Here is a 10,111-nt window from a genome sequence, read left to right on the forward strand (position 1 = left end):
TGCTATGTATTCTGGGTATAGATACCCGTGTATGACACCATGTTTTATGCTTGATAAAGACCGCATTGAGCGGTTGAAACGTTACAGAGGGGAATAAAAGGATCCACAATTTTTTCACCTCATGCTTGGAGTGCTGCCTCATCCTTTTGAATCTATATATATATATATACTGTATATATATATATATATATATATAAATATACACTGCTCAAAAAAATAAAGGGAACACAAAAATAACACATCCTAGATCTGAATTAATTAAATATTCTTCTGAAATACTTTGTTCTTTACATAGTTGAATGTGCTGACAACAAAATCACACAAAAATTAAAAAATAGAAATCAAATTTTTGAACCCATGGAGGTCTGGATTTGGAGTCACACTCAAAATTAAAGTGGAAAAACACACTACAGGCTGATCCAACTTTGATGTAATGTCCTTAAAACAAGTAAAAATGAGGCTCAGTAGTGTGTGTGGCCTCCAAGTGCCTTTATGACCTCCCTACAACGCCTGTGCATGCTCCTGATGAGGTGGCGGACGGTCTCCTGAGGGATCTCCTCCCAGACCTGGACTAAAGCATCTGCCAACTTTTGGACAGCCTTTGGTGCAACGTGACGTTGGTGAATAGAGCGAGACATGATGTCCCAGATGTGCTCAATTGGATTCAGGTCTGGGGAACGGGCGGGCCAGTCCATAGCATCAATGCCTTCGTCTTGCAGGAACTGCTGACACACTCAAGCCACATGAGGTCTAGCATTGTCTTGCATTAGGAGGAACCCAGGGCCAACCGCACCAGCATATGGTCTCACAAGGGGTCTGAGGATCTCATCTCAGTACCTAACGGCAGTCAGGCTACCTCTGGCGAGCACATGGAGTGCTGTGCGGCCCTCCAAAGAAATGCCACCCCACACCATTACTGACCTAATGCCAAACCGGTCATGCTGGAGGATGTTGCAGGCAGCAGAACGTTCTCCACGGCGTCTCAAAACTCTGTCATGTCTGTCACATGTGCTCAGTGTGAACCTGCTTTCATCTGTGAAGAGCACAGGGCGCCAGTGGCGAATTTGCCAATCTTGGTGTTCTCAGGCAAATGCCAAACGTCCTGCACGGTGTTGGGCTGTAAGCACAACCCCCACCGGTGGATGTCGGGCCCTCATATCACCCTCATGGAGTCTGTTTCTGACCGTTTGAGCAGACACATGCACATTTGTGGCCTGCTGGAGGTCATTTTGCAGGGCTCTGGCAGTGCTCCTCCTGTTCCTCCTTGCACAAAGGCGGAGGTAGCGGTCCTGCTGCTGGGTTGTTGCCCTCCTACGGCCTCCTCCACGTCTCCTGATGTACTGGCCTGTCTCCTGGTAGCGCCTCCATGCTCTGGACACTATGCTGACAGATACAGCAAACCTTCTTGCCACAGCTCGCATTGATGTGCCATCCTGGATAAGCTGCACTACCTGAGCCACTTGTGTGCGTTGTAGACTCCGTCTCATGCTACCACTAGAGTGAAAGCACCGCCAGCATTCAAAAGTGACCAAAACATCAGCCAGGAAGCATAGGAACTGAGAAGTGATCTGTGGTCACCACCTGCAGAACCACTCCTTTATTGGGGGTGTCTTGCTAATTGCCTTTAATTTCCACCTGTTGTCTATCCCATTTGCACAACAGCATGTGAAATTGATTGTCACTCAGTGTTGCTTCCTAAGTGGACAGTTTGATTTCACAGAAGTGTGATTGACTTGGAGTTACATTGTGTTGTTTAAGTGTTCCCTTTATTTTTTTGAGCAGTGTATATATGGTTTTTATTCTTGCTTCTTTACTTCTCTCCTCTTGTAATTTGGGTATAAGTATTGATGTATATTGTATATTTTATGTATATTTGTAATATGGATGAAGAATAAAAAATAAAATGAAACCATATTGCTTAAAAAATCATCTTGTTTTATTGGCAGATGTCTTCTTTTCTGTCTTCTAATCTTAAAAATCGGGACAACGGAGCGGGGCGCAGACGTAGCGCAGTGAGAACTGACTGAGGGGGGAAGTGGAAGACCAGGATAGGGTTAATCTAGTGGGTGGGTGGAGTGTTGCTGGGGACGTGCAGGGGGGGCGGTGCTGCAGTTTTGCGGGTAGTTTATATGCAGGGTGGTAGTGGGGGCGGCACCAGAGGCCATTATAGTTCCGGAGAAGTTGTGGTGTAGTTGGTTGTTGCAGGCGTAGGCGAAGTTTAGGGGCATGTCGGCGCTTGAAGAGTTATTGGTGGCGGTGCGCGCAGCAGCGGAGCAGCATGGCTCCGACTGGCTGGTGAGTAGTCTGCAGGCGGCGGTAGGAGCCCCGGCTGTTCCTTCGGTGGCGGTGGCAGGAAGAGTGAGGGCTAGGAGATCTGTCCCTCCGGAGCGTTTGAGTCCGGAGGTGACTCCCCGGTTAAGGCGCAGGCTTAGGAGTCCCCCTGTTAACCCTTCCCTTGCTCCAGCTGGGGCGGCTGATGTACCTGTATGCCGGGCGCAGCGGTAGGAGTTCGGCGCAGTGTCGCGCTCATGCGTCTGAGGTTCGGAGGGGCCAAGGTCAGGATGCAGCTAGGTTGGCTAGGAGTGCGCGGCGCGGTGAGGTGGAGCTGTGTGAGGCGCGGGCAGGCGGACGGGGCCTCAGGTCTCGAGTGGCTGGCGGTGTCGGTGGCCTATGTGACGCGGTCTCACTTACCCCAGGTGAGGATCGGGCAGCGGCGGCTGATCGCAGGAGGAGTCGGGAGGCAGCGCAGAGTCCGGAGCTGGAGGGGGCTCGTTCAGCTGGCGTTGGTGCTGCGGCGGGAGATCCGTCTGGGAGTCGGAGGGCGGCCCTGCGGTCTCTGTCTGCTGGCCGGCGGCGGGGGTCTGGTGCGCAGCGGCGTAGTGGATCCAGGATGTCGCCACCTGCTGGTGCCCCTGCGGTGCCGGGCAGAGATGTTCAGAGGAGTGCGCTGGCTGGGGGAATGGGCTTGGCTCCGCCCTCAGTGTAGCCGGTGGACTGCAGGAATGTGAGGAGGTCGGATGCGGCTCACAGTGGGACTTCTGTGGAGCTGGTTTTTGGTGGGACTGAAGCGAATGATGCCTATGGTCCGCGGCCGCCGGGAGGTGGGTCTGTCGACAGGGACGATATTCTGGTGCAACCACGCCAATGGGATGTTGGTGGGGGTTTAGTTGAGGATCAAGCGCTGGAAGATGGTGAAATCAGCCAGGAGGCTTGGGAGATCGGGGACCAGAGGGACGATGCTGTCGGCGCATGTCCTGCTACGTCCAGGTCGGCGATGGAGTCTTCGCAGAGAGGTGCAATGGTGCGGTCGGCGGCTGCTGGGAGGACGCCCCAGGGACAGCCAGGTGAGAGGATGTCGGGTCCGGACCCGGTTGTGGGGGTGGGGGGAGGTCAGTCGGGGGGTGACAGTTTAGCACGAGATTTGTTGGCGGGTATGTGGACTTTGTTATCTCAATGGAAGTCTGGGGCAGAGCCGTCTCCGGCCGCAGTATGGGCTGCTGCGCCTGCGGTTGGTGACGCGGAGCGGCATTGTGCGGCTGGTGTGGGGGGCTCTACAGCAGTCGGGGTGGGTGCGGCGGCGGTTGCAGTCGCTGGAGGTAGTGGGGGTCAGGGTGCTGGAGAGGAGATCAGGTTAGCGGACGCAGCCAAGGGTGAAGTCTACGTGTGCTTTGAAGGGCCGTTGGGGGCCCATTTGAAGGTGGAGGTCAGGGAAAAGATTTGGAAAGATGAGTACGTGGAGATTTTCTCGCTGCTTCCGTTGGATAAGTTTCAATTGGACAGGGTGAAACCGGACGAGAGTAAGAAGGAGGAGGAAGAGAAGCGGAGGTACAGGTTGATCCCGCGTACTTTTCTGAATTGGCTGCAGGCGTTTGCTATTCTGGCTAGTGTGGTGGGCGAAAAGGCGCCGGAACACTGTTCGGCTCTGTTTTGCTACATGGATGCCATTGGGGAGGCGTATCGGACGTATGGTGGGGTGGCGTGGCTCAGGTATGATGAGCAGTTTCGCCAGAGGAAAGCGGTCAGGCCTAGTATCCGTTGGGACCATAAGGATATAGGTCTGTGGAGGCGTTTGATGACGGCCCCAAAGGGTGTGAGTCAGCCCTTTCGTGGGGCGGCCGGGGGTCCCTCGGCGTCAGAGTCAGCAGGGGGGGTCAGGAAAGGTTGTTGTTGGCAGTTCAACGAGGGTCACTGTAAATACCTGTCCGATTGTCGCTTCAAGCATGAGTGCTTAGGCTGTGGTGGTGCCCATAGCTTTGCGCGGTGTTTCAAGCGGGGAAGGGGAAGGGGTTTTGAGGTTGCGCAGAAGAGGGGTGACCCCGGTGAGGGTGGACGTGATGGAGCCGTTTCTAGAGAAATACCCAAATAAGGAAGCGGCGGCTTTATTGTTGGCTGGGTTTAGGGATGGTTTTAGGATTCCGTGTTCGGCAGTAGGATCGGGAATAGCAGGGCGTAATTTGTCATCGGCGTTTATGCGGCCGGAGGTGGTTTCGGAAAAAATTGCAAAGGAGGTGGCAGCTGGGAGGGTGGTAGGCCCCTTTAGCGAGTGTCCGTTGTCGGATTTGTGAGTTTCTCCTTTGGGGTTGGTCCCGAAGAAGGAGCCTAACAAATTTCGGCTAATTCATAATTTGTCTTACCCGGCTGGGTGTTCTGTCAACGACGGCATTGATGATGAGTTATGCTCGGTTTCTTACACGTCATTTGATGAGGCGGTGAGGTGGGTCCGTCTTTTTGGGCAGGGTGCATTGTTAGCTAAGACGGATATTGAGGCTGCTTTTCGCTTGTTGCCAATTCATCCGGATAGTTTTTTCGTTTGTTGGGTTTTAAATGGGAGGGGCAGTTTTTTGTGGATTGTTGTTTGCCTATGGGATGTGCTATCTCATGTTCACTGTTTGAAACGTTTAGTTCCTTTCTGGAATGGGTTGTGCGGCAGGAGGCGGGTTGGAGTTCTGTTTTGCATTACCTAGACGATTTTTTGTTTTTAGGGCCGGCTGGGTCAAGGGTGTGTTCTGTGTTGTTGCACACCATGGAGCGAGTGTCCGCTAGTTTTGGGGTACCTTTGGCACGGGAGAAGACAGAAGGCCTGTCTACAACAATGAAGTTTTTGGGGATTGAGATTGATAGTGTAGCCATGGAGTGTCGGTTGCCTTTGGATAAGGTGGAGGATTTGCGTGGTGAAGTGGGCTTGTTGCGGATGGCGAAGAAGGCGCAGCTTAGACGGGTACAGTCCGTTTTGGGGAAGTTAAATTTTGCCTGTAGGATTTTACCTATGGGTAGGGTTTTTTTGTAGACGTTTGGCTATGGCCACGGCAGGAGTGAAGGCCCCGTTTCATTTTGTGCGGTTGTCTGCTGAGGTGCGTGCGGATTTGGAGGTGTGGGAGCGTTTTTTGAGGGACTATAACGGTCGGTCGGTATGGATGGAGGCGCTCATCTGTAATGTTGATTTGGAGTTGTTTACGGATGCGTCAGGTTCATGTGGTTACGGGGCTTTTTGTCAGGGTCAATGGAGCGCTGGTGCGTGGCCGGAAGAATGGAGGGTGGCTGGTTTGCTGGGGAATTTGGCCTTATTGGAGTTGTTCCCTATTGTTTTGGCTACCGAGTTGTGGGGGGATTTGTTGAGAAATAAGAGGGTACGTTTTTGTTGTGACAATTTGGGGGTGGTGCAGGCGGTGAATAGTCAGTCAGCAAATTCGCCCCCAGTGGTGCGGTTGCTTCGTCATTTGGTTTTGAACGGTTTGAAGTTGAATGCGTGTTTTGTGGCAGTTCATGTACCTGGGGTTGATAATTCCATTGCTGACGCTCTTTCTCGTTTCCAGTGGGATCGTTTTCGCAGTTTGGTGCCGGGAGCGGAGGTGTCGGGTCTGCTGTGTCCTCAGTGGCTCTGGAGCGTGGCCTTGGGGTCTCATTAGATCTGGTTCGGCGGTCCGTGAGTAGCGGTACGTGGTCGGCTTATTCTGCTGTGTGGTCGCACTGGGAGCGTTTGATTGAGCAGGTGGGGGGCTGTAAGGGGGTTGGAGATTTTCACTCATTGCTAGTTTATTTCGTGGGTCGGTCGTTTAGCGATGGTCTGTCTTTTTCTGTTGCTACTAAGAGGGTTGCAGCGGTGGCCTTTTGGTTATGAATGCGGGGTTTGGCGGATGTGTCTCGGAGTTTTTTGGTGAGGCAAGCCTTGAAAGGGTATCGTCGCAGTGTGGTGAAGAAGGATTCCCGGCGTCCGGTATCTTTTCAGGTGCTGCAGTTGTTATGGGATAAGGTGGGGAGTGTGTGCGAGTCAGGGTATGAGGTGTGTTTGTTTCGGGCAGCTTTTTCCTTGGCTTTCTTTGGGGCATTCCGGGTTTCGGAGCTGGTAGCGGTCAGTCGGGTGCGTGGCGGAGGTTTATTACGGGAGGACGTGAGCTTTGGTGCAGAGGGTTTGCGGTGTGTGTTACGCAGGTCCAAGACGGATCAGGTGGGTAAGGGGGTGTGCATTTTGTTGCGACCTTTGTCTGGATCAGTGGTGTGCCCGGTTCGCTGTTTGGAGGAGTATGTGGCCCGTCGACCGCTTGGAGGAGCGGGACTGCTGGTACATCGGGATGGCTCGGCCTTGTCCCGTTATCAGTTTGTGGCGGTTTTTCGTAAATGTTTGACAGCGGCGGGTTTTGTGGCGAGTGAGTTTGCGTCTCATTCTTTTCGCATTGGTGCGGCGACGGAGGCTGCTAGATGGGGTTTAGGTGAGGATGCTATTATGCGGATTGGCCGGTGGGAGTCTGCGTGTTTTCGTTCATATATTCGGCCTCACTTGTTGTGAGGTTGGTGGAGGGAGCGAGCTGGGTTGTAATGTTTGTTTCTTCACGTGGGGTAACCGTTTTCCTTTCGTTTTTTGCAGGTTCGCGTTCTTGTTTGGCGTGGATTTTTGGCCATTCTTATGTGTACTGGGGAGCGTTGAGAGCGAATGTGAGGAGATGTGGTCGGCAGTTGGGTTTCCAGCCGGATGAGTTGCAGGTCCGGTGGATTGGTGTGCGGGGTATGTTGTGGGGCCGCGTGTTGCCTGAATTTCATGCTTTTGTCTCATTGGATAGGTGCCCGGATATTGTGGTTTTGCACGTAGGCGGGAATGACTTGGGCGTTCGCCGCTCGAGGGATGTGATCAGGGACATCAAGCTGGATTTGTTACGCCTAATGGAGGAATTCCCAGATTTGTTGGTAGTGTGGTCGGAGGTGGTAGCCAGGAGTTCGTGGCGTTTTGCGAGGTCAGTGGACCGGATCAACAAGGCTAGGGCGAAGTTGAATAAGGAGGTGGGGCGTTTTGTGCGGCGGCAAGGTGGTTTTGTGGTTCGACATAGGGAGTTGGAGGTGGCGTCGCCTCAGTTCCTTAGGTCGGACGGGGTGCATTTGAATGAGATTGGCATTGATTTGTGGGCACTAGGGCTGCAGGATGGTTTGGAGACAGCCTTCAGGGTGTGGCGGGACGCCCATAGGTGAGGTGTCTCCGATGTGCGTCTGTGGCTGGTTAACAGGGGGGTCCTGGAAGGCAATACTATGTTTAGTAGGTGCATGACACGTTGGAACGTGCATCTATGTGGTTCAGTAAGCTGAAAGCTGGGGGCTCCTGTTGGGCTGGAAGGCCTACAGGGGTAGAGGAATATATGGTTCTGGAGGATTTGGTGCCCTTGGGTCGGCGAGTACGGCCGAGGGTAAGGATGGAGATGTGTGGAGTGAAGATCGCAGCTTGCTAGGGTTGCCTTCTAGGATCCTTCCAATAAGTGAATGTTATTATTACAGTGTATTTATATGTTTGTATTTATTGGTTGATATTTATTAATGTATATTTTAAAATGATGGTGGAGTATTTTGGCTGTTTAATAAACGGCTGCTATGGCCTTTACACCAACAATTACGGTCTACGTGTGTTAATGGGGAGGGTTGGTGGTGGGTGGTGTGAAGGGTCTGGAAAAGGTCTTACCTCCCTAAGTCATCGGGACAACGGAGCGGGGCGCAGACGTAGCGCAGTGAGAACTGACTGAGGGGGGAAGTGGAAGACCAGGATAGGGTTAATCTAGTGGGTGGGTGGAGTGTTGCTGGGGACGTGCAGGGGGGGCGGTGCTGCAGTTTCGCGGGTAGTTTATATGCAGGGTGGTAGTGGGGGCGGCACCAGAGGCCATTATAGTTCCGGAGAAGTTGCCCACCCTCCCGCCCTTTATTTGTATTTTTGTTCTATTATGTCATAGCAGGGGGGCTGGTTAACAGGGGGGTCCTGGAAGGCAATACTATGTTTAGTAGGTGCATGACACGTTGGAACGTGCATCTATGTGGTTCGGTAAGCTGAAAGCTGGGGGCTCCTGTTGGGCTGGAAGGCCTACAGGGGTAGAGGAATATATGGTTCTGGAGAATTTGGTGCCCTTGGGTCGGCGAGTGCGGCCGAGGGTAAGGATGGAGATGTGTGGAGTGAAGATCGCAGCTTGCTAGGGTTGCCTTCTAGGATCCTTCCAATAAGTGAATGTTATTATTACAGTGTATTTATATGTTTGTATTTATTGGTTGATATTTATTAATGTATATTTTAAAATGATGGTGGAGTATTTTGGCTGTTTAATAAACGGCTGCTATGGCCTTTACACCAACAATTACGGTCTACGTGTGTTAATGGGGAGGGTTGGTGGTGGGTGGTGTGAAGGGTCTGGAAAAGGTCTTACCTCCCTAAGTCATGGTGGGTGACAGTATGAGCAATTCGTTCAGGACAAGTCCCAAAGGTTTTGGATTCACTGAAATTAGAATTTTTTGGGGAAATTTGTAACAAATATGTTTTGTGTAGCATTGTTTTGAACACCTCTATCCATAACCCCGAAACAGATGCAGATGAGATACTGATTTAGCTCTCAAGGCCCGTTCATATGGTTGAACACTGACTTATAGGATAGCTACCTTACATCTGGTGGCACCAGAGGCACAGAATTATTTTCTTTTTGAAAAAAAAAAGAGCTTGTAAGCATATTCAGTAGTATGTTGCTTGTTCGAAAGCGTCTAGCTTTTTCTCCAATACCCGTTGACTTCCGTGTAGGAAACCAAGCACATACATGGTCCATTCTCTATAAGGCTACTTTCACACTTGCGTTCGGTGCGGATCCGTCTGGTATCCGCACAGACGGATCCGCACCTATAATGCAAACGCTTGCATCCGTTCAGAACGGATCCGTCTGCATAACTTTTTTTTCAGATCTGAGTTTTCACATCGTGAAAACTCAGATCCGACAGTATATTCTAACACAGAGGCGTTCCCACGGTGATGGGGACGCTTCAAGTTATAATATACTAAAAGAACTGTGTACATAACTGCCCCTGCTGCCTGGCAGCACCAGATCTCTTACAGGGGGCTGTGATCCGCACAATTAACCCCTCAGGAGCGCCCGGCCGGACACAGACAGCGCAGGTAAGTATAATGCTATAATGCTTCTAAAATTGCTAAGTAACCATGGCAGCCAGGACTGCAGTAGCGTCTTGGCTGCCATGGTAACCGATCGGAGCCCCAGCCATTAAACTGGGACTCCGATCGGAACTCTCCGGGGGGTGATTTTAATTAGGGGGGGGGGGAGGGGAGGGCGCACTGGCAACCAATGAATATAATACTGGGGAGGGAGGGAGGGGGGCCGCAATGGCCACCAATGAATATAATACTGGGGAGGGAGAGAGGGGGGCCGCACTGGCCACCAATGAATATAATACTGGGGAGGGAGGGAGGGAGGGGGGGCCGTACTGGCCACCAATGAATATAATACTGGGGAGGGAGGGGGGTCTGTTCCCTGCTGCCCGGCAGCACCTGATCTCTTACAGGGGCTATGATACGCACAATTAACCCCTCAGGTGCGGCACCTGAGGGGTTAATTGTACGGATCACAGCCCCCTGTAAGATATCAGGTGCTGCCAGGCAGCAGGGGGCCGTTATGTCCACAGTTCTTAGTATATTCTAACTTGAAGCGTCCCCATCACTATGGGAACGCCTCTGTGTTTCAAATATACTGTCGGATCTGAGTTTCACGATCTAACTCAAATCCGATGGTATATTCTAACAAAGAGGCGTTCCCATGGTGATGGGGACGCTTCAAGTTAAAATATACCATCGGATTGGAGAAAACGCCGA

General features: G+C 51.9%; 1 long non-coding RNA gene across 1 annotated transcript; it reads left to right on the top strand.

The window, feature by feature from the left end:
• Positions 1-2,166: 2,166 nt before the first annotated feature.
• Positions 2,167-6,954, top strand: LOC120979178. Its single transcript, XR_005774251.1, has 3 exons — positions 2,167-2,295; positions 5,814-5,933; positions 6,863-6,954. It is a non-coding gene; the product is annotated as an uncharacterized LOC120979178 (long non-coding RNA).
• The last annotated feature ends 3,157 nt before the right edge of the window (positions 6,955-10,111 follow it).

Source organism: Bufo bufo, chromosome 9 (assembly GCF_905171765.1).
Source record: "Bufo bufo chromosome 9, aBufBuf1.1, whole genome shotgun sequence".
NCBI classification, from domain to species: domain Eukaryota; kingdom Metazoa; phylum Chordata; class Amphibia; order Anura; family Bufonidae; genus Bufo; species Bufo bufo.